The sequence below is a fragment of the Eretmochelys imbricata genome, chromosome 6 (genome assembly GCF_965152235.1).
Source record: "Eretmochelys imbricata isolate rEreImb1 chromosome 6, rEreImb1.hap1, whole genome shotgun sequence".
Classification (NCBI taxonomy): domain Eukaryota; kingdom Metazoa; phylum Chordata; order Testudines; family Cheloniidae; genus Eretmochelys; species Eretmochelys imbricata.
The window spans coordinates 74405003-74430557 of record NC_135577.1 but is presented as its reverse complement, the minus strand read 5'-3'; the positions used below and the strand labels follow the sequence as shown (position 1 = coordinate 74430557).

Genomic DNA, 25555 nt, shown 5'->3' with positions numbered 1-25555 from the left:
GGAGTAAGATACAGTGCTTTCCCATTGCCTGGTTCCTGTCTGGCCAAGTTTTTATTGGATCAGGCCAAACTGGCTATTTTGAAATCCTAGAAGGACAGAGTGGTGGGGACAGAGGGATGTGATGTGCTGGGGTTGATCTGCATGTTGATTGTGGCCCAGTTGCAGATTAATTCCACCTTTTATAAACTGACTTGCAGTCTGGGTAACTTTTGGTTGACCTGATCCATTGATAATGTCTTGGCTGAATGTAGTGATGCCTCAGTGATCCATGTGTAATGTTTACTTGGGATAGGTTTACCTTTATTTATTCCTTCCTGTGAGTATATTGCACTGCATCATATTTAATATTATTTACAACTCTTTTTGTGTTTTACATGTGATTTTATGATGAATAAAAGTGTTTTTCCCATTTCTCTCAGTGAGCCCGAGCCTCAAAAATTCCTTCCCAACAAAATTCGTAGAAAAGGACTCATCTCCATGAACTGTTTGAGCTTTGACAAAACAGCATCTTTACGCAAAATTCCATTTAATTGAAAATGTTCTGACCAGCTCTAGTATTAGATTAATGTTTCTGGCCTCTAGATAACATTTGCCAAAGCTTGCAAACTTTGAAAAAAATGGATTCCAACATATTTTAATGAAAGATACTGTAATTAGGATACTGGGTGGTATGCTCTGTTTTGAACTCCTTCCTGACTCTTCCATGCAGCTTTCAGATAAGGAAGCTTTGTGTTTTCAGAGTACAAAAGTAGCTGGCCAGTGTTCTCACAGGGCTAAATTCAATCCTGAATGTCTCATAATTTGTCTACATTTTTTTGCATTAAATAAGACTATGCACTCAATGAACCATATAAACTAAAACTATACTATGCATGTTCTGCGACTACTACTTATTGTGTTGATCTGAATAGTTTCATTATTATCTTGTACTTTCCCCTTCTGCTTGTGGTATTCACCTGTTGTCTCTCGTTTTATACTCAGACTGTAAGCAATTCAGAGCAGGGACCATCTCTTTGTTATATCGTGTTATATGTTCTGAGAGCAATGGGCCAGGGATTTTTAGGCACTACAACAATATATAAATAAATAAGTTATAGTAATATTAAAAGAGACTAAAGCTATCATGAGAAGAAATGCTAACAGTTATTTGCTTTAATATACATTTCCTGCATAATTTACAACATTATTGTTTGTACTACTGTACTTTCAACAGGCTCAGTCAGAAACCAGGTTCCCGTTGTGCTAAGTGCTGTATTAACACATAATAAGAAGACAGTCCCTTCCCTGAGGATCCTACAGTCTAAGGGCTTGTCTACACTTCAGAGTGGGGGGTCGATCTAAGATATGCAATTTCAGCTACGTGAATAGCGTAGCTGAAGTCAACGTACTTAGATATACTTACTGTGGTGTCTTCACTGCGGTAAGTCGACAGCTGACGCGCTCCCATTGACTCCGCTTACACTTCTCATGCTGGTGGCGTACCGGAGTCGACGGGACAGCACTCAGCTAAATGTGATGAATCAACCCCAGCTAGATCCATTGCTGCCTGCCAATCCGGCAGGTAGTGTAAACAAGCCCTAAGTATAAGACAAGAACCAACAATGGATACCAAAAACAGATGGGGGAGCACAAGGTAACAAAGAGAAAAAGGTCATCATCACCTAGAATATTATATTTGTTTATATTTATTATTTAAAAAATATTGTAAATACTTCATGTCATAAAATCTGGATTTTATAAAGTCAAAGATTTAAAACATTTGAATTAATGTATATACATTTTTCACCATCAAACTGACATCTGTTTCTCATAGCATCACTTAAATACATCTTGTTACCGGGTTTCTGGCACATTCCTCATGAAAACTAGTAAAGTGTCTTTATAAACCATGTACTGAGATCACAGAAAAGCAAGGCGGCCATATTTCTGATCTACTTTTATAGATATTTCATAAGAGTTTTAAATACCTTTTAAAAACTCTGCCTCTACTGTAACCAGAGTAATAAAGAAGAAATTTAGATGCTCCCAGTGCTAGCAGTTCTTTTGTAGATTTAGTGCTAAAATTTGTCTGCCAGTGAGATTAACACTGAGGGGCCATTTGGAGGGTTGATTGTATTCTCAGAACTGAGGGCCTAGAATGTCTTGCTGATAAACAGCTTTGCATTGTAGCCTGACTCTTTTTAATGGTTAATACAAATTATATTGATTGCCAATTGAATGAGCTGGGGGTAACAGGGTTCTCGTTCCAGAATTGAGGTCCACAGAATTAAAACTAACACGTTCAATACCTTGTAGGGAACCCTGGGATGTACGGGCAAAGACAATCACACTGAGGGCAAAGCGAAGCCTCAGCCACTTTGATTAGAACAATCAGTAAAGACAAGAACTTTCCAAACCACATAAACAAAAAGCAACCTGATGGTCTTCTATGACGAGGTAACTGCCTCTGTGGATATGAGGAAAGCGGTGGACATGATATACCTTGACTTTAGTAAATCTTTTCATACGGTCTCCCACAGTATTCTTGCCAGCAAGTTAAAAAAGTATGGATTGGATGAATGGACTATAAGGTGGATAAAAAGCTGGCTAGACTGTCAGGCTTAATGGGTAGTGATCAAGGACTTGATGTCTAGTTGGCAGCCGGTATCAAGTGGAGGGCCCCAGGGGTAAGTCCTGGGGCCGATATTGTTCAACATCTTCATTAATGATCTGGATGATGGGATTGCACCCTCAGCAAGTTCGCAAATGACACCAAGCTTGGGGGAGAGGTAGATATGCTGGAGGGTAGGGATAGGGTTCAGAGTGACCTAGACAAATTGGAGGACTGGGCCAAAAGAAATCTGATGAGGTTCAACAAGGACAAGTGTAGAGTCCTGTACTTAGGACGGAAGAATCCCATGCACCGCTACAGGCTGGGGACAGACTGGCTAAGTGGCAGTTCTGCAGAAAAGGATCTGCGGATTACAGAGGTTGAGAAGCTGGATACGAGTCATCAGTGTGCCCTTGTTGCCAAAAAGGCTAATGGCATATTTGACTGCATTAGTAGGGGCATTGCCAGCAGATCAAGGGAAGTGATTATTCTCCTCTATTCAGCATCGATGAGGCCACATCTGGAGTATTGTTTCCAGTTGTGGGCCTCCCACTACAGAAAAGATGTGGACAAATTGGAGAGAGTCCAGCAGAGGGCAATGAAAATGATTAGGGGGCTGGGGCACATGATTTATGAGGAGAGGCTGAGGAAACTGGGCTTATTTAGTCTGCAGAAAAGAAGGGGGTGGGAACTGACAGCAGCCTTCAACTACTTGAAGGGAGGGTCCAAAGAGGATGGAGCTAGTGGTGGCAGATGACAGAAAAAGGAGCAATGGTCTCAGGTTGCAGTGGGGGAGGTCTAGTTTGGATATTAGGAAAAACTGTTTCACTAGGAGAGTGGTGAAGCACTGGAATAGGTTACCTAGGGAAGAGGTGGAATCTCCATCCTTAGGGGTTTTTAAGGCCCAGCTTGACAAAGCCCTGGCTGGGATGCTTTAGTTGGGGTTGGTCCTGCTTTGAGCAGGGGGTTGGACTAGATGACTTCCTGAGGTCTCTTTCAACTCTAATCTTCTCTTATAACACAGGATTGGGGATCTCTTTGGTGTTATCCCCTGCATATGCTCATATACTAACACCTTTCCTTGGGGACCTTGTGGTAAGAGACAAAGGACCAGCCATCAATGCCCAGATCCCCAATGCCCAAAGGTAGGTGGTAGATAATAACAATGAAGAGCTAAAGCGTCAATGATTTAAAGGTCGCTCCTGCTACATGATGGCTTCACCTTTATAGGGCCTGAGTATTATCAAGAAAATTCATTCAGATGCCCAGCCTTCCTTGTCCAAATCTGACTCCCTCACCATCATAATATTGGGGTGCACTTATCCTATAGGTTAACATATTAATGCCTTTAGCTCATAATCATATACAGCACCTATTGCTAATGCAAGTTTGTGATTAAACATCTGCCAACAATCCTATCCTGAAATACAAGCACAATATCAGTACAGTGTTCTTGTGGTTGACTGGTATCATTATGTACCAACTCCCTCACTTGAGCAAGCTATTCCCAGTTCCCCAAAATCTAGGGTAACTGTTGGGCCATTTTATATATGCTAAGGGTCATAGGCCTACTTTACTTATGCTAGCCTGCTTAAGCCAATGTCTTGCAGGATACAGGCTTGTTCTTTGCTTTACTGCTAAGTAAAATAAAAGGCTAGCTAGCTAGCTCTGTGGGTTACCACATATATTTTTGATGCGTCTATATCTATGAACTTTGAACACAAACTTACAATTTTCTAAGCTACAATAGACAACATCTATATTTAGGGTTGCCAGGAGTTCGGTTTTCAACCGGAACACCTGGTTGAAAAGGGATCCTGCTGGCTCCAGTCAGCACTACCAACCGGGCCATTAAAATCCAGTCAGCGGAGCAGCAGGGGCCTGGGGCTAAGGCAAGCTCCCTGCCTGCCCTAGCTCCGTGTGGCTCCCAGAACCAGCCACTGGGTCCCTGCAGCCCCTGGGTGCATGGGCAGCCAGGGAGTCTCAGTGCGCTGCCCCCACCCCGAGTCCCAGCTAAGCAGCTCCCATTGGCTGGGAACCACGATCAGGGGGCTACAGGGGTGGCACCTGCAGACGCAAGGGCAGCACACGGACCCGCACTGGCTGCCCGTGCACCTAGGGGCCGCAGGGATCTGGTGGCTGCTTCCTGGGAGCCACAGTAAGTGCCACCAGGACCCTGAACACCAACCCCCTACCCCAGCCCAGAGTCCCCTCCTGGAGCCTGCACCCCACAACCACCGCAAGCCTAACCTCCTACCCCAGTCCTGAGTCCACTCCTGTACCCCAAAACCCTCATCCCCAGCCCCACCCCAGAGCCCACACCCTCAGCTGGAGCCTCGCCTCCCCTTACCCCCCGCAACCCCCTTATCGGTTTCCTGGAATTAGAAAGTTGGTGACCCTATCTATATTAGTATACAATTGGATCCATATGGCTAGGCCCTTATGCCAATTCAAAACCTTATTGAAATCAGTAGCTCTCCACAGGGGCACCAGGCTCCAATTGCAGGATCAAAGCCTGATGCTGTGAGGTTGTATTTGTAAATCAACACCTTCAAGTTGAAAAGAAATTAAAGTGCTAAGCAACATTATTAATAATTTTTTAACAGGAGCATTCAGAAGCTAGACATTTTTAATTGCTGTGAAAAGTTTTGTGTATAAAAAATCTATTTAAAAGTAAATTGTACCATGGTCCTTTGACATCTCTTTCTGAAGCCATATATTAATAGCTTATGCTTCTGAGAAAAACTTTAAAATTCTGAAATTCTTAGCAGCTTTAAATAACTTCCATCTTAATTAAAAAAACCCATGGCACTGGCAGATCAGGTGCCAGCTCTTGGCAAGACTGCGGGCATTAGCTAAGGACTGACAAACTGATAGCCAGACCAGTTCTCCTGTACGTTAGCTTTGCTCAAAATAGGTATTAGTCTTATAAGAATCTATTCAGGGTTTAGACTCCATGAAATAAGTTGCTGTATGCATTAATATCACTTGTAATGTTTGTATTCCATGCTATAATGAAATACAGTAATGCCTCGCTTAACGTTGTAGTTATGTTCCTGAAAAATGAAACTTTAAGTGAAATGATATTAAGCGAATCCAATTTCTCCATAAGAATTAATGTAAATGGTGGGGGGGTTAGGTTCCAGGGAATTTTTTTTCACCAGACAAAAGACTATATATATATACACACACACGATATAAGTTTTAAACAAACAATTGAATACTGTACAGAGCGATGATGATTGTGAAGCTTGGTTGAGGTGGTGAAGTCAGAGGGTGGGATATTTCCCAGGGAATGCCTTACTGCTAAATGATGAACTAGCACTTGGCTGAGCCCTCAAGGGTTAACTCGTTGTTAATGTATCCTCACACTCAACAAGGCAGCACAAATGGAGGGTGGGGAGACAGCATGGCAGACAGAGACAGAGACACACACTCTGTGTGAGAGAGAGAGATGCGTATTGCTCCTTTAAGTACGCTGACCCCATTCTTAAGTACACTACCTTGTTATGTTAATCAGCAAGCTGAGAGGGCAGCTGCTGCCAGGAAGCTCCCTCTGTCCTGAGCTCTGTCTTGTGTCCCCCCCAGCTCTAAGGAAGATGGGGTAAGCGGGGTGCAGGATACCCTGACATTAGTGCCCACTTCCCCCCACCAGCAAGCAGGAGGCTCCGGGGAGCAGCTCCAAGGCAGAGGGCAGGAGCAGCACACGGCAGTGGGGGGAGGGACAGCTGAACTGCCAGCAACTGATAGCCTGCTGGGCAGCTGCCGCACAGGGAACTTAGGGGAGCTGATGGGGGGCTGCTGGTCCACCCTGGTTCCAAGCCTCCACCAGCTTGCTGCAACAGGCTGCTCTTCCTGCAAGCAGTGGACAAAGCAGGTGGCTGCCAAAGGACGTTATAAGGGAGCATTGCACAACTTTAAACGAGCATGTTCCCTAATTGATCAGCAACATAACAACGAAACAACGTTAACCGGGACAACTTTAAGTGAGGAGTTCCTGTATGTAAGTTTTGCTTTATAACTTTGAAAATGTTTGCTCTGAACTTGTGAACCCAGGCACGGTAATCATCTTTCCCCTCCCCCAATCCAGGAGGACTATCAACATTTAAGTGGGCCATTATAAGATAAAAGCTTTGTTAATTGCCCCATCCACTCACGGAGAAGTATGTGCAGAAGGCCTCCTCCCATTGCTTTGAATGCTGGAAGAGGGAACAAAAATAGTTGATGTGAAAAATTTTCATTTCTTTGCTGTTTGAACTTGCACAGGGCCAGAGAAACCAAACTGAAGCCAGAGCTCCCCAGGGGTTACCTCCTGGGTCCACCCAGAAGACACTTTGAATTGACAGACCTACAACTGTCACTCTTAGGATTTAGATGGTAAATCATTTGTGTGTATATGTTTGCTTTCTATAAGCTTTAAATAACTCTCTTATACCTTTTTCCTAGTTAATAAACCTTTAGATAGTTTATTACTGGATTGGCTACTGGTGTTATCTTTGGTGTAAGATGTAGGCCACCAATTCATCTGGGATATGTGACTGGTCTCTTGGGACTGGAAGCAACCTGAATGTGCTGTGATTCTGGTGTAAGAGACCAGACATCGCTAAGTCCAGTCTGCCTGGATGGCAAGATAGACTGGAGAGTCTAAGGTGTCTGTCTGTGACTCCATGGTAAGATTGTTACAGTGATCCAGGAGTCCACATTTGTTACTGGATTGGTGAAATCCAATTATAGAACATACCACCAATTTGGGGTGTCCACCCTGAGGTAGGCTTAGTCCAGTAAAACACTCAAGCACATGCTTAACTGTAAACACATGAATCGTCCCATTCACTTTAATGGGACTACTTATATGCTTATAATGCAGCATGCGTTTAAGTGCTGTGCAGGGTTGAGCTAGAGTGGTCAGCACCTTCTGTGATGAAGCCCATGTGGCAGCTACTGTACCATCTACAATACACATCCCAAACACAGTGTTTCTCCACTATTCAGGACTCACCACAAACTGGATAAATGACTTTCAATGAATTTAGTCCTTATTTGTGTTTGAAAATTATCTACAAAACAGATACAGGTTCTATTAATAGATTATTAAAAAGTGATTGATTGAATGGTGTATGCATATGTATATAGCAGTCTCTGGATTGAGTGTCCAATTGTTTGCCATAACTATTGCATCAGGTATTTGTCATTTTTATAATGCGATTGGACACCTAAGTCCCATGCATGATTTTACTCCCAGAATTGAAAAGAGCTTTGAAGATGGCTTGCAGAACAGATGTGCACACTCATGCAAACACATTTACATGTGTATTTCAACATTTTCTCCTTCTGCGAATGTCTTTGTGAACAAAACTTCACTTGTGTGACTGTTTACCAAAAACTAATAAAAAGGAGTTCTGAATACACTGTGAAATGAATTTGCATATATTTTATTCAAACATAAACTTATGAACACTTTCTTAATAGACATCCAGATATTCTCTTTATTCTGGCATCAGGACATAGAAGTCCTGTCCCCCATTTGGCAGATACCCTTGGTGAAATCCTGACTCCACTGATGTCGATAGCAAAACTCCCATTGACTTCAATGGGGGCCAACTCGTGCAAAGGCAACATATATTAAGTAATGCTTGGTTAAACTTCAGATGGATTGGATGAAATTCAGTTAGAGGGGAAAGGATGCAGTTTTTAAAGGCTCTGTCTCACTATTTTAAAAATTCATGTGAAATAATATTTTTCCATTGTAGGGGCCTTAGATGCTGAAACACCTCAGTCTCTTCTGTTCTCTCCCTGTGGTACACAATAGTTTAGTTTCCTGAGGCCTGTAATACTTTGGTTTAACTGTTGGGGGTGGCTGGGTGGTGTTTAGTGGCCTGTGCGATATAAGAGGTCAGATTGGATCATCTGGTGGTCCCTTCTGTCATTAAACTCTATGACTCAAAACATCTCAGGAAATATTTAAAGAAGAATCACACTTCTGGCAAAATGACTCAGCTGAAATAACTGTTTACTCAAAATGGTAAAAAGCATTAGTAAGATGTCAGAGAAGAGCAATTGTTCTTACCTCAGCTACATATTTTAACACATTTGTTAGTTAACACATATAGTGCTCATAAAAGGTAATAGTCCTTGACACTGAGACTTCTCCTTAATCACAGAAGTAGTACAACAAGGACAAGAACAATATATTCTTCCCTTATACTATGCTTCCAATTATGCCTCAAAACTGACCTGGAGGGATCATCTAAATCCATATTACATTTAGGCACCTAAATAAATGCCTAATTTGGGGACCCCAGTCTGGAAATTTTGGCCATTAAATAGTAATGACTTTTGATCACTAGCAAAAAATTCATCTTATTTTTTTTCAGGTACAGAAGCAATAAGCATTTTAGCGATTGTTTTGCTACTAGTGAGTTCTCATTCAGCATGATACAATTAATCGTTTTTTCTTTCTCTTGCCCCAGACTTTGAACAACTAGTGTTCTGAAAGAACTGATTCCTACTCTTGGCATGAAGCCGCATATTTCAAGTTTCATCTCCTACAGATTTTTTCTCTCCCAGTGAAGTATCTCTGATTATAGGGGCTTTGTGATTAGTTAGTAGATCCTTAATGACTGTAGTGACATTGACTGTACCATTAGGATAATAAAATGCTCCATTACTTTTAACTTCAAATATACTATTCTAATACTATTTACTTTGGCAGACTAAAAAGAGACATAGGGAATTTGTTATTTTTATTTATCTAACTAACTAACTATCAAAGAGTATGCTGGGATGAGTTATATTTCCCCTCTAACTTTTTATGGGTAGAAATGAAAGCTTCACACCGTTTCTGAATTATTAAAAAATGAGGAAGAGTTAATAATTCTTCCACAGTATAAAAGCCTCATGTGTTTTCATTTACTGATTTTGAAACTCCCTAAAAAGTTAACATGGGCATGTTATTAAAAACACAGATATGCCTGTGAAGTACAATAAAGTAACTGTCATCATATATTACCAAATATCAATAAAAATCTGTTTTACAAGGTTTTTCATGAACTTTCCTTTAATAGATTAAGAATAGAGAAAAAAGTTATGCAAAGAAGTGATTTACATAGAAACTTCAAAATACCATGTGTTATTTTGCCTGAACCATATAGTAACTTCGTAGTAGTGTCTTAACTGTGCAGGAAACATTAAGGTATAGTCTGGCAGAATTTTGGAAGAGAAGTATCCTAATAATATCTCATGGCTGAGGAGAGTATGGGATAGTCTTATAATTTTGGATGATCTCTGGCTGCCTTTTCTAGAGTGTGGAAAAGAGAAAACAAAACCAACAAAAAGAACTAGGAAAAAGATATTTTGTTTTATTGGAAAACAATTACAAACTAACTTTTGATCTAGCAATATTGTATATGGAACTAACTGAATTGATGGATGTTACATTTCTGTTCGTGTATCAGATCTTCCTCTAGAAATTGTCACAGTTCTCCTGTCAGTGCTTAATTTGTGCCAAGGCATGCCAGGGCTGAGCCCTGGGCCCTCTAGGCTTGCCTGTTCTCAGCCCTGGCACTTCTGGGCTTGGTGCATCAGTTATGACTGTAAAAATATTGCTTGATCCCCAGCACTTAATTGCTTGAGTCCAGGCACCACTTTCATTACAAATCAAGCACTGGTTTCTGTGTAATTTAAAATATGGCAATGTTTTTCCTTCTCTATATTCGGGGGTGTGGGGGGGAGTTAAAAAGAAAAACAAGCTTTGTCCTGAATTTTCTATACTGTTGATCTTTATTTCCTAGAAATGTAGGTGGTCACCCTAACTGTATGCTAAACAGCAGTTACTGAAAACATCTGCACGTGGTTTCAAAAGCACACTGGTATTTAATTCACATACTGTCACTATTACTCAAAGGGATAATTATTGTATTGAAATGTCAAGTATTAAAATTATATTTGTTGAGGATTAATAGGTAATGTATATGTAATCCTGAACACATTGTTTATAAAAAGTTAGTGTCTAATTCTGATATCTGTTATTGCTGAGTAAATCTGGAGAAGCTGCACACCCCATTAATGTCACATCCATGGGGCTGGATTTAAGCATTTTTGCCGAGTCAGGGCCATGAGCACCATCTCCCAAAACTGACATTATATGGAAGTCCAACAACTAGATGCTCCCTTCTTTAATGCCGTGCATAAGGCAGCCACCATCCTGATGAAATGTGTCAGGCGATTGTGAGGGGATGAAGAGCAGCAGTTCAGTGGCATGCTCCCTGCACCCCAATCCTCACTTATCCTTCCTTCCCCGGAAAGAAGAACAAGGTGTTATTTTCGTGCTGCCCACTGTCACTCTTTTTCCAGGAGCTTTTTCCTGCCTGGAAGATGCCCCACGGAATGGGTGGCCTGATCCCCAAGAGAGCAGCAGCACAGACCTTTTAAAGGCTTACACTACAAGCAAAATGTTCTCTATGTTCCTGTGGTTTGTTGAAGCTTCTTTTTCATGTTGCATAATGTAAGTAATTTCCATGGCATTTTACTGTGCCCCCCAACAAACAGCTTTAATATTTTTATCCTCTTTAGCTGTTAAGGACTAATGCTTTCTGTGGACTCACGGAATTTGTTCTAGTCCACAACTCCAATACAAACAACTTTCAGTCGAATGCCTTAGTTCACTAGGTATTTAGTAACTCCCCCAAAACTATTTATTGTCTTACAGGCTGATGCAATGAACATTATCCAATAATTAACTCGCATATTTGCAAACTCCAATTTAAAACATTATCCCATTCCCTAAACTAATAAGAAGTAAACTTCAGTTCTTAAGTGAGTTCACTACAACACAAATTATTAACAATTTCCTCATACAACATGCCGCTCATTTTTAAAATAAACTGTACAATAGGCCAAGATCTGCTGTCAGATACACCAGTGCACATCAATTAGACCAAATTCGCGGCCATTCTGTGACATTATATTCAGAGCAGAGTTGCCTATTCATTTTAGTGGGCAGTCCAACTTAAAGACTGACAACATGATCTAGTCCTGAGTCAGGAGTGATCTAAGTAAGAGCAACTCATAAAACTCTAGGCTAAACAATCAGTTAGGTTAGTAACTATGAGGTGGGGTGATAGTGAGTCAAGGTACAGGACTAAGGGATAAAGTAGCATAACTTGCAAAAATCTGGCATGCAACAGATCTATCTGCAAAATTAGGGCAACCTGTATGCAAATGATGTGATGTGGCCACAGCACCCAATTGTTATGCTGATTCAGTGTGGCCCCTTTGCATCTTTCACTGGCAGGGTTACTACGGAGACTGTCATAATCTATAGATGTCTCCCCCATGTGGCACCACTGTCTGCTCCTCCTTGAAGTGAATTTCTCCAAAGTGAATGTGCTCCTGCTTGTTCCAGGTAATCTGTTAGTGATAAAAATGAATCTTTCCCAACCTAGTGTCATAGATGCATGAGTTCTGAAGGAGGAATTTAAACACAAACCAGAGCTGCTAACTACTCATCAGGGAAGCATCTTGTACACACAGCCAGGATTCCTTTACCAAGCTTTTACACTGAGGCACACAACTTTTTTTGTGCTTAAGGTTCAATTCCCAAACATTGTGTAATCCAGTGCCATTTGCCTGACCTATCTTTTCTTTAGGGATGTAATGAAAGAGCAAAACTTGCTTCTGTTTCTATTATCCAGCAAATCTTATACTGCAAATCGTTCCCCTATGGAAACTGAAGAATTTAACCTCAGACTGTGACAATATTTGCATAGAAAAACAGAATGGGCCACAGGATAAGGCCCTTACTTTATACTCTGCCTTTTTGCAAGCAAAACTTCTATTGGCTTTTATGGGAGTTTGCATCTGTAAGGATTTAGTAAAGGACATCAGTGTCTGAATCAAGGAAACAGGGAAACGATGTCTCCTCTTACTTTCTGTACCCTTAATTTCAACAACTCATTCCGTAATAAATACAGCTGCTGAAAAAGTTTGAAATTACTCAAATGGAATATTTTTGCCTGCTTCAGATCTCACCCCATTGTAACTCAGGAATAACTCCACTGAAATAAATGAAATAATGTAAGTAATTTCCATGGCATTTTACTACAGTATAATACAAGTGTATGTGAGATTAGAATCTGGCCCTCTGTGTCTATGTTAATCGGAATATTTCTATATTCCCAGGTAACAGTATCCCAGCACACAACATACAGAAGAACTAAAAAATTACACATTAACTATATTACAAACAGAGATGAGTAAACTTGTTTTGTCTAATTTGGAATCCTCTCAAACTTCATAGGTTCAACAGTTCAACTAAAACACAAATAACAGTTGGTTTCTTGCAACATTTATGAAAGATTGTGTAGAAGGAGCAGAGACAGGGGCAAGATATTAAAATTCTAATGAAATATAGAAACAGTAGGCCTTCAAACCTCTGCAAGATTTTAACTGTATCATCTCAGGAAAGAAACCTGAGTATCATTGTGGACAGATCAATGAAGATCTCTGTTCAACATGCAGCTGTGGTTAAAAAAGGAGACAAGATGTTAGAATGAATAAGAAATGGAATGTAGATTAATATGAAAAAATTGCCATGACATTATATAAACCAATGCTATAGCTTCATGTGGAATTGCGTGTGTAGTACTGGTATCTTACAGAGGATATTGCAACATTAGAGGAGGGTCAAAGAAAGGTGCCAAGAATGGGCATGGAAAAAACGCATCTCTGTTGAGAGACTGAAAAAAATTGGGATTGTTTGTCTCAGAAAGAAAATGAAGAAGAGGCAGCAAGTATATAAAATAGTGACTGATATAGACAAGATAAGGCAGGACCTTCTGTTTTCCCTGTCTGATAATACAAGGAAGAGGGGACATTCAGTGAAATTGAAACTGAGAGGTTACAAATACCAAACTGATACAAGGAAATATTGATTCAAATAGCATATACTTAGGCTGTGGAACTCATTGCTACAAGATGTCACTGGGTAAAGAATTTAGCAAGCTTCAAAACTTATTATGTGGATAACACGAATATCCTGAGTTACAATAGTTAATACTAACAGAGTATTGGAAGGGAAATAAAACCTCACATTCCATGGTTTAAAATGAACTCTAACTGTTAGGACGTAAAATGAGACATTTATGGGCAGATTACCCCCACATTTTCCTTGCATTTTCCTCTGACGTATCTAGTTTTGGTCACTATCAGAAACAGGATGATGAACTTGGTGGACCACAGTTCTGACCCGGTATCCACTGATGTTATCTTTAATTAACATGCACACGATTAACTGAGGGCAGAATTTGCCTCAAACATAACCCTTATGTAGGACACCCTCTTATTCCAGTGAAGCTTCTGGGGGAATGTTCTTCTAGTCTTCCATTCCCAAAGACTAATGCTTAATATAGGCTTTCGCATAGTACTAAACAAACAACTGAATCATGCACAGAAGAAACAAGAGTTTAAATTAGAGGAGAAAATATCTGAATCAGTTTCCTTACCTTAAAAACCCCCAAATAGTTTATGAGGTCTGCAAAACCTGAAGCTTCATAAAGTTTGCCCATCCTTGTGAACTGCTGCTGCAGAAGATACATAACTTAAAGGTGGCTGCATACAAGCAGATGATAAAGTGAACTCCATACATTAGAAGGAGGCCTGAGCCACAAAGTTTGGGTCTGGATCTAGATTTGATCTTCTCTAAAGTTTGGGGCATGTTCAGGTCCAGTGTTGTGGTTCAGGCTATTGCAGAGAGAGGAACCAGTTGCTAGATATGAACTTTCCCAAATGTGTGGGTATTTCGATCTGGAGATCTGGCTTGGGCTCTTCTCTATAGAGTTTGTACATCAGTTTCGCAAGAGCTAAAAGTTCTTCAGGAGCCCTTGGGGAAAAGGTGCTATATGAATGTAAGATGGTAAACATTTGCTGTCAGTAATAAATAATTGTCTCAATTTTCTCACTCTTTAGCTTTTCATAGACTAGCTGCTAGCAACTATGTTCCATCCTTCCTTTTTCTATATGTGTAGGTTTAATTCTTCCATTTGATTTCAAGGACCCACAAACAGACTAAGGCCATTCAGAAAAAATATTGATCCCCTAGATTCTCATCTTAAATTTCCTGCTTACTTTATTTTTCAGATTTTACTTGCTTGAACTTTATTCCAGTCCATTTGTTTAGACATTTAAATGTAGGCAACAGCACTTTAGTCTGCCACATATCTATATATATTGGGCTGCCTTAAAGGCTGCCTTGTTCCAGACAGCACTGAGTCTCTTGTGGATTTTACTAACAAATTGTTTGCTGCTGCTATTACAAATGAAAGCACTGACAATATACAATCAATTAATTCCCTTCTCCACCTGCTGCTGTGATGTACAGTAACTTCCTGGCATAAAGCAGGACTGCTGAAAACTGCACTGTAACTTCACAATATTTTGCTGATAGTGACCAAATTACTTGGGTTATTCAAATAGATTGCTTTCTACAATTCTCTATCCCAGTCCCTATAAATTAAATCCAGGCAAAGCACAGTTAAGAAATCTTTTCTTTCCTTTTTTCCTCATGAGCTAATCAATAAGGGTTGTAGCATCTACTTCACCAATGATACAAGGAACGGTCTAAAGGAATCGCATCAGATTTTATTAGTTTGGAATAAGGAGAAAACAACTTTAGTAGATCTGTATAATTTTCCTTAAAAAGAAGTAATAACTTGTGACTGTACATAACACTCTACAGTGAGACTTGGGGGCACATTTCATTTGAAGTCTTTGTGGATGTAAATGATGCCATAAAACTTCATCACAGTAAGAATCTTAGCAAACATCTGTTGTACTTTGGACTTCTAGTCAGAATTCAAAAACATCAGCGCAGCTGTAAAATGTCGCTTAACTGGCAGGCCCTTCAGCATAGATTCTTTTCTAGCTGAGTCACTTAATAAACAGGTAAAGTTTGCATATTTAATCATAGATTCAGAAGTTGTGTTTGACAAACAAGAGCCAGTCCCACAGGGAAAAAAAATCCTACAACAGAGGGGGTGGTAAAGAAAGAGTTCACTTTTTAAATGCTGAGTAAGTCACAGCATTTCCGGTAGGAAAGAGTATACCACACCTTCTAAATAAAAGAAGACAGATATTTCTCCAATACTCAAATCGAACAAAATCAATCACCCTTTTTCTTTTCTTTTCTTTTCTTTTGCGAGAGCATCAAAATTATTTTTCTTTTCATTTTCCACATTTATTTGCTTCTGCATTTTCTGGCTTGGATTGGCAAATACTGTAAAAGAAGATAATCTTATAGCATTTCCAGCCCAACCCAGGTAGTGAAAGTAATCTTAGCCTATTCATGGAAGAGTTCCACACCAAAGGTTAGAGAAACTCTCTCTTACTGAGCTTATGAAGATTTGCATGGAGGAGAGGGGGAGAAAGAGAAAAGCGTTTGCAGTATCATGGCACTAGAGAGTTACACACCATTCCATTTCATAGAATCATAGAATATCAGGGACCTCAGGAGGTCATCTAGTCCAACCCCCTGCTCAAAAGCAGGACCAATCCCAACTTCTCCGAGGCAGGGCTTTGTCAAGCCTGACCTTGAAAACCTCTAAGGAAGGAGATTCCACCACCTCCCTAGGTAACCGATTCCAGTGCTTCACCATCCTCCTAGTGAAAAAGTTTTTCCTAATATCCAACCTAAACCTCCCCCACTGCAACTTGAGACCATTACTCCTCGTTCTGTCATCTGCTACCACTGAGAACAGTCTAGATCTATCCCCTTTGAAACCCCCTTTCAGGTAGTTGAAAGCAGCTATCAAATCCCCCCTCATTTTTCTCTTCTGCAGACTAAACAATCCCTGTTCCCTCAGCCTCTCCTCATAAGTCATGTGCTCCAGCCCCTAATCATTTTTGTTGCCCTCCGCTGGACTCTTTCCAATTTTTCCACATCCTTCTTGTAGTGTGGAGCCCAAAACTGGACACAGTACTCCAGATGAGGCCTCACCAATGTCGACTAGAGGGGAATGGGGGTTCTCCTCAGGTTTGTCAGGGGGCACTTTCTCAACTGGCTCCTGTAGACATAGGTGCAGAATCACATGCTCCTTGTCCTCCAGGTCTTCCAGGACATCCTCCACGGTCCCTGCTGCCTCCTCACCCTGGCCCTAATCAGCATCCTGTTGGACAGTGGCAGATGGGCTTGCCAAAGGGATCATGAGCCAATTTAGGCATTTTACTGGGATCCTTGAACAGCCTGCAGTCAAGGTCTTCATAGAAAGAGCATGTATAATGAGCTCTCCCAGAGCAACTGTTGGAGCCTTTTGCCCTCAGATACAGGAGTCTCAAGTGTGTGATGAGTTCCCAGCACTTGATGAGTTCCCACTTTATGCCCACCTGTTCCAGCTTCCGTGAAATTTCCCGCTGCAGGTGTATCTTCCTGCTGCTCCTGGGTAAGTTGTGGAGATGGTGTACTTTGACCACACATTGATCAGCACCAGGGTACAGCTGGTGGGCCAGGCAGCTGTTCTTAGAGCACATTCACCCGTATTAATTTGTAAAGAGTGCAGCAGAAAGCTATTCTGATGCCATCAGCAGAGCTCACTACTGCTGGTGAAAACAGGGGGACAGGGACCTTTATCCACTGGCAAGGCTCAAAAAGAAAAGGGTTCAGTACACAGTAGGAATGGGGGTGAAGAACTATTGAAACCTGAGACCCAGTATACAGCCCTTATCCCTGTCCACACTGCACACTGGCACAAGTACAGGGCCGTGCCACAGCCTAAGATGTGTAATTACTCATGCCCCTCAAGCTTGCTAGCTTATTCACCATCTACTCACCTTCAGACATGTGCTTCCAGGGTTTAGGTGTGGACAATAGCAGGCTATAGTACTACCAAATGTATGGACACATTTACAAATTGCTAGTATAGATGTATCCTAAGAAGACTTTAGTAAAGCTTTTAATACCGGTTCCCACAATATTCTTCCCAGCAAGTTAAAAAAGTATGGATTGGATGAATGGACTATAAGGTGGATAGAAAGCTCTCTAGATCGTCGGTCTCAACAGGTAGTGATCAATGGCTCGATGTCTAGCTGGCAGCTGGTATCAAGCGGAGGGCCCCAGGGATCAGTCCTGGGGCCAGTTTTTTTCAACATCTTCATTAATGATCTGGATGATGGGATGGATTGCACCCTTAGCAAGTTCGCAAATGACACCAAGCTCGGGGGAGAGGTAGATATGATGGAGGGTAGGGATAGGGTTCAGAGTGACCTAGACAAATTGGAGGATTGGGCCAAAATAAATCTGATGAGGTTCAACAAGGACACATACAGAGTCCTGCACTTAGGATGGAAGAATCTCATGCACTGCTACAGGCTGAGGACCAACTGGCTAAGCAGCAGTTCTGCATAGAAGGAACTGGCGATTACAGTGGACGAGAAGCTGGATATGAGTCATCGGTGTGCCCTTGTTGCCAAGAAGGCTAACGGCATATTGGGCTGCACTAGTAGGAGCATGGCCAGCAGATCGAGGGAAATGATTATTCCCCTCTATTCGGCACTCTATTCGGCATATTCGGCCACATTTGGAGTATTGCATCCAGTTTTGGGCCCCCCACTACAGAAAGGATGTAGACAAATTGGAGAGAGTCCAGCGGAGGGCAATGAAAATGATTAGGGGGCTGGTGCACATGACTTATGAGGAGAGGCTGAGGAAACTGGGCTTATTTAGTCTGCAGAAAAGAAGAGTGAGGTTGGGGGATTTGATAGCAGCCTTCAATTACCTGAAGTGGGGTTCCAAAGAGGATCGAGCTAGGCTGTTCAAAGTGGTGGCAGATGACAGAAAAAGGAGCAATGGTCTCAAGTTGCAGTAGGGGAGGTATAGGCTAGATATTAGGAAAAACTATTTCACTAGGAGGATGGTGAAGCACTGGAATGGGTTACCTAGGGAGGTGGTGGACTCTCCATCCTTAGAGGCTTTTAAGGCCTGGCTTGACAAAGCCCTGGCTGGGATGATTTAGTTGGGGTTGGTCCTGCTTTGAGCAGGGGGTTGGACTAGATGACCTCCTGAGGTCTCTTCCAACCTAATCTTCTAGGATTCTATTAATGTATTTACAGATAGGTAAGTTTTAAATAGTTATCATATTTAACTTTCTGAAATAAGTTCTAACATAAGTTTCTGAATGAACGATATGGTGCTTCATGCCAAAAAATTGAAATAGCCCTAGAAGTTAAACAGACACCTTGGGTGAAATCTGCACCTACTGAAGGGAATGGCAAAACTTCTGTTAACTCCAAGTAGGCCAGGATTTCATGCCTCATCTTTGCATTTTGGTTCTTTGCCTGCCAACTGCAATATTACGAGGAACCCTACTGGTTTAGATTAAAAGCAATATCAGAGATATTAAAAAACTGCAAATAAAACACACATGAAAATATTTAATATTTAAAATATATGGGAGCTCATCTCTGCCAGTGTGGTAAATTTTGCAACATACAGTAATTTAAAAAAATTAATATACGTGAAAATGTTTCCCTCCTAAAATGTTAGTAAGATTATGGCCTAAAGATACATATTCCTATTCCAAAACCTAAGAACAAAGCTGGGGCCCTCTATGAGTAAGGGTGGGGAGACTTAAGACTGAAACAAGATACTAATGGGCAGAGACTGAATTACTCCCTTACTCATAGAGTGCCCCAAATCAGCCATGTATCCTGGTATATAAAAGCACTCAAATCAATGCTTAACTCTGAATATGTGTTTAAGTCCCATTGAAATCAAGCTTTGGAGGAAGAGAAAAATTATAATGAATCAATGTTTGAAACCTCCAAAAAGTGACCTAAATTAGCTTTTCCATGGATAACCATGTCACAGTTTCCAAAACTGACAGTTTGTGACCTACCAGGACCATAATCAAATCCCTCCTGACATTCATTGGCAAAGATGGGGAAGAAGGAATTCCTGATTTTATAATGGTATAAATTTCTCATTTCTAGCCACAACGGATTGCAAGATATAGGCCCTTAAACCTTTCATTGTCCAGGACAAATATTTGCCTCTTTTGAGAACTGGAGAAGTATAATTGGCAGGGAGAAATTCCATATATAGGAGTATGGAGAGGAAATAAACTCTTTTGGGTAGGCTTCTTTTTCATTCCCCCCCACCACCACCTCTCTTTTCTTCTTTTAAATGGCGGATGTTCAAAGATTTGGAATATTAGGAGCCCCAGCTGAAATGAATTAGCGAGCAGAGTGCAGGTGAGGTCGTCAAAGGTGCATGATAAACAGCCATCTGTGGTGGATTCTGAGCTAAGTTTCACTGGTAGAAATCAAGAGTACCTCCATGAAACCCAGTGGCATTACTCTGTAAAACCAAAGCAAGTGAATCCATTCTCAGGCCAAAAAATATTTAGCAGTTATACGGATATCACAATATTAACCAGTGCTCTAATGCACTGTTCAGGGGGCCAGCGAAATGAGGTTTTGGCACAGGCCCTGTGTGGGCAGCTATCTGTCAAGAGCAGCTGTGTAGTGAAAGGTTTGGAATGTCCTCTGAGTAAGACTGGTTGCAGAGCTCTGGGGACTACAATAGTGGGAGGTTCTTGAAATATAAAAGTATCATTCAATAATGAAAAAGAAATTTCACTAATACTTAGTCATACAGCAAGGAAACATGAAAATAAACGAAAACACAGTTGCTATTTAGTATGTTAAAAAAATCCCCAAACAAGTTCAGCGTGTTTTACAAATATTTCACTTTTTCAAATGGGTTGTTTTATGGGAAGAACTACTGGTCAGAATGTAATAGTACAGAGTATACTGGACTGTAAACATCCTTTAAAAGAGCAAGCTCTTCAGTTTTGCTTAGAACTGTAGATCTCAATATGCCTCAGAAGGGGTACTCACTTGAATGAGATCCTATAACCAGTAACTATGGGTCACTGTGGAAGTAATAGTGTTAATTACCATAACATGGGCATATCAGATGTTTCAGATGTCCAAAAAGCACAAAACCCTTCATACCAATGCCCTGTTTTGTTTTGTTTTTTTAGCATAGCAAAAGGACATGGATTCCAGCCTAACGAAATTTTCAAAAACTGTCTTGAACTTCCATGACATCCTTTCAAATGAAAAGAACAGAAAGAAAGAGGATAATTTTACCTGGAATATTTCAATAACTCCTCTGTTTACCAGTATGAAGGTACTGTACACATGTTTAAAAATGAAAATGGTGGTAGTGAACTCTCTAAGAAAACATAGTAGACTAAAGCTGTTAAGAATTAAAAGAGGAGTCTGAGAACTGGAGAGGCACTGAGAATCTACCACTCCCATTGACTGAGCTGTGGGTTCGTTGCCCATAAATTCATAAGCTGCCATCATATGTATCATGCACAAACTATTTCACTTTAGGAATATATAGTAAATTCTATAAGTGAGCAGGACTTCAGTAGGAACTCAGGGCAGCACTTCTGCAAATCAGGCAGATTTATTTAGGAACACCAATATTGATTTAGAAGTCTAAGTAGAGGCACCTGCATCTGAAAATGTGAGACACAGAGTTTAATAGAGAATGATCTCCATTCTGTAGATTTATTTTGAACCATCCTATAAAATTTTAATGCAATGATTTCATTTTCTCTGAAATATTACAGGATGATTTTTAAAAATGATTACAGCAAGATTACCATTTTCTTTTAAATTCTACAGGACTTTTTCATAAAGACTCCTTTCAAGGTCTGCAGATTCATCAATACCACCTCTTGTCAATTCCCAAGAACCCACCACTCTAGCTGACTGAGCTGTAGGCTAGTTGCCCATGAATTCATAAGCAGTCATCATATATATATGACAGACAAGATATTCCACTTAAGGAATATTCAGTGAATCATCACTCCACTCAATGAATGTTATGGCAAGGGACATATCCTAATTTAACAATATAGACATTATTTTAAACAACTAAGAAAATAACTCCTGAGAGATCTTCAGCATAGTCACACAGATTCCTCCATCCCCAGGCAGTGCTCATCAACCCATGCCACCGGAGCTGTTTCTGGATTATATTAACAACATATTGATTGTCATCAAAGAGACTTGAAATTTAGTTTAATTCATTTTCTTTCAACAATAAACATATTATTTATTTGTAGATTATTCCCCCTTGAATTCACTTGTAAAGACATAAAAACTCACAGAAGTTTAATGCTAGTAATTTCACTCAGGAGGATTGTAACATTTCTGCTTGCTTTCCCATTCTTCAGTCAGAAGGCCAAGAGACAGTCTTCTAACAGCAATGAAACTGTTTTCTCAGAATGCCTATACATCGTAAAACAGTCATCAGAAGAGAGGAGCAACAGAGCGTAGAAAAGATATAATTTTAAGTAGCATGTGGGAACACTATCAGGAGAGTAAGTGTCATGTCTTGACCTAGGTATGGGAAAAACACAGATCTAATGCATGCCAATTAGATTATGCCATGTTAATAAAGCATGCACTACCAAGCAAATAACAGAAAGTAAAGAATCACCCTAATGATGTGGTACAGAACATAACAGAAAAAGGAATTTCTCTTTGGCTCAAGGTATTTATCCTAAAGTCTTGAAAAATTTGCTGGTATCTTAAAGTAAGAACTCTCGTTAAACCCGAGGAAGCACACATACTTGTAGAACAACGTTTAAGGCCCTTTCCCCCTCTTGCTCTCACAAACACTATATACAAACACTACCTTATGAAGGAGTTAAGGTTCATTAAGTATGACATAAGCCTAATGCAAACCCTTAAAAGCAAACAAAACCAAAAACACCAAACTATGGGATTCCTCCTAACTATGGGACTCCTCCTTACCCTGCCCACACAGCACTTTTCCAGTGACAGTGATAAATTGTGCACTGAGACCTTCCTCAGGCCTCCAAAAAATAAGGAAACACACAATATGCAATCCCCTTTACAGTATAACCCCACTACTAAATACAACCTGAGCAATTTGAACAAATATTCAGCACTAACCTATCTGAACAGGATGTGTGTGTGTGGTGTGATAGGTGGTTGTGAAGGAAACATGAAGTTGTAATTAGAGGTGGTCAGAGAGGGATAATTCCATTTAATATAGGATTTCAATCTTTTGAAATTTGGTTTCATTCTGATTTTGAACAAAAACCAAACATTTAGAAATTCTCAACGAAAGGGGATGGGGTCCTGGCTCCAGGGCAGTCCACCTGGCCAGCTGCCCCAGAGCTGTGGATCCTGGAAGCCCTGTGCTCCCTGACTTCCAGGGAGTCCAGCTGGCCAGTCTGTGTGGTTGCCTACGTTCTGCTGGATCTTTGGCAAAATTGAACTATCTCAGCGAAAGATTGTGATTTCACCAAACTGGCAAATTCCAATAAAAAAGAACATTTTTCATTCAAATTTTTCCTCACCAGCTGTAGTCATAATTAAGGGATTGTGTTTTTCCGGTGAGGAAGAGTAGTGTGTAGCATGCTATCAGGCCTTTATAATATTCAGGTTTGAAAAGCATTTTTTTTTTGGCTTGGGTCCTTTCCCATCCCATCTTCTAAATAAGTAATATATCACATAAATGAACTCTTTCTTTGAAGTTGCATTCTATATATCTCATAAGGATAAGCTTTGGTGAATATCCTACACTAACAGATGTCCAAGAGTGATTACAAAGACAACAACAGGAACGGTTCAAAATTGGCTGGTTAGTAAGATGTTGAGTGCTGGTAACACTGTTTAATTTTTCTAACATGTAAGCTATAAATATTTCCCCATTGGTGACAGATAAAAATGTTCTATTGTATCAAAAATGATAAAAAACAACATTGATAGACATATTTACTGGTAGTTTCATAATCCCCAGTGGTATGCCAATTTATATTAACTATTATTACACAATGACGTTATGAACACTTGAATGTGTTTTTCTTCTTCACAGACTACAAAATTGGCAAAGTCTCGAATGATGCAGAATGAGAACTATGATATATATCAGACCATGGGCCAAGTTTGGCCTTCAGAGAAATATCATGTCTCCTATAGTCTCTTTAAACTTAGGGAAAATGGAGTGCGAAGTGCATAGCCCTTCTTTGGGATATACAATAAAATACTGAAGACAGTTGAATGGTTTCCACTTCTTTTTTCTGTTTTCTATTTCAAAAGTAAGAGAAGAGACAGTTTGGTAACAAGGGCAGAGATGACGTGATGGGCCGTTCGGAAGGAAAATGCAAGAGGGAGTTTTTTTGCTCGCTTGTTGATACTGCTCGAGTGTCCATCGAAGAAAGGTTTGGACAAATGAAGTACCATGAAAAGACCTGGGGCATTTTGTATGACCTCATTAAGCTGCCAGTGAAAAGGAAAACGCTCTTGAACAATTGTACAGACCTTCATCAGATGCTGACACATAGGGAACATTCAGGCATCAATGATAAAGACCTCTGTGTCAAATTGGACAACATCTATCACATTTTGCACAACAGGAAGCACTCGCCACTCCAAGATCTCCAATTCATTCATGATGCAGAGCTGAAGGACACGTTTCCTAATGTGCAGAGAGCTTTGAGGATTCTGCTCATGCTGTCGGTCACAGTTGCAAGTGGTGAGTGTGATTTTTCAATGCTCAGGCTCATTAAAATATATCTTCAATCGATGATGGCCAATGAGAGACTGACATCACTTGCTATTTTATTGTTTGAAAATGCCATGAGCCAATCTTTGAATCTCTCTGATGTTCCACTTCAGTTTGTGAGGCCAAAGGTGAGAAAAATGACTTTTTGAACTAAAGTACTAAGGTTAACACTCTAAGACTGTCACTTACTTGTAACACTATTTAATAATTGTCCACTCACTGATGGTGCATAGTTCAATTTCTTGATATTAGTCTATTTCAGTTATGCTTTAAAATTAAAATGTTTCTATAAGCTTAGAGGAAACAAAGTTTTTTATTTGCTTATATATGGCATGAATACAGATTTACAGATACTAGTGTGCAAATCATTATCTTACATGACAAAGATAACATGCATGCAAATCGTGCATCCAAGTTGTGAAATGGGTTATAAATGCAATAAAAAATAAGGTATTCAAATGTTTAACAAATGGGGGGGGGGCACTGAAGACACTCCTTGCCTGCGGTGCCATTTGGTCTAGGGCCAGCCATGAGTACTTTTATACCAGTATGACTCCATCTAAACTAAGGGTGGCGGTTACTGCTTTAATTATAATGGTATAGTTAGAGGTAAAACTTTCTAGGGTAGACAAGCCCTAAATGGTGAGTTGCTTTCAAGGGAAGCAACTCTGAGGCAAACCACGTTATTCTGAGGTGCCCTTATGTGGGCAGCATCGGAATGTGTATGTGGGGTAGGAGTAGATGCTATTCGTTGAGCTTCTAGAGGCAGATATGTGAACCATGTATATATATATAGTTACTCCTTTGTATGTGAGCGGCAAAAATTCAGTCTTGCAGGTTGTTCCAGTCAGGAGGAGAAATTGATCATACAGTAGGGTACTTTTGCTGTAATCTTATTTACAAAGAATGTACCAGGTCCTGTTTCCTTGAACACAAGAAGAACCAAACAAAAGGAAATAGTTTTCCTTGCTCTGGCCCCAAAACTCTTTTAGCCAATGCCAAATCTAGAAGCCCTGTCAGGGCTGGGTCAAAGGCAGCCTGTATGCACCAGTCAATTAACAACTCATGATTGGGACACAAGTAGCTAGGTCAGTGCTAAACTGGATCAAGATACCAGGAAGTCAGGGTCAGGCACCAAATTTCAGGCTGGAAGCGAGTAGCAAAATCAGGGATGAACTGGGTCAGAAGCCAGAGTTTTGGGTCCACAGCAAAGTAAGGTCTGGAGCAGCTTCAAACAAGTAGACTGCTTTGTTGCTCAAACAGCTCCATATGATGGCTTCCTGGTTTATATACCACTCCAGCCATAAATCAGTGCTTATTCAGTCTGTCTCACTTTCTGCTTCTGTCTTTTGTGGGTTTCT

At 40.5% G+C, this 25555-nt stretch overlaps 1 long non-coding RNA gene across 1 annotated transcript in view; it reads right to left on the bottom strand.

Annotated features, from left to right (window-relative positions):
• Positions 1-1475: 1475 nt before the first annotated feature.
• LOC144266707 (uncharacterized) overlaps positions 1476-25555 on the bottom strand; it is a 38920-nt gene continuing 14840 nt past the window's right edge. Inside the window, exon 3 of the long non-coding RNA XR_013346494.1 lies at positions 1476-1577. This is a non-coding gene — a long non-coding RNA (uncharacterized LOC144266707). The remainder of the gene's footprint in view (positions 1578-25555) is intronic.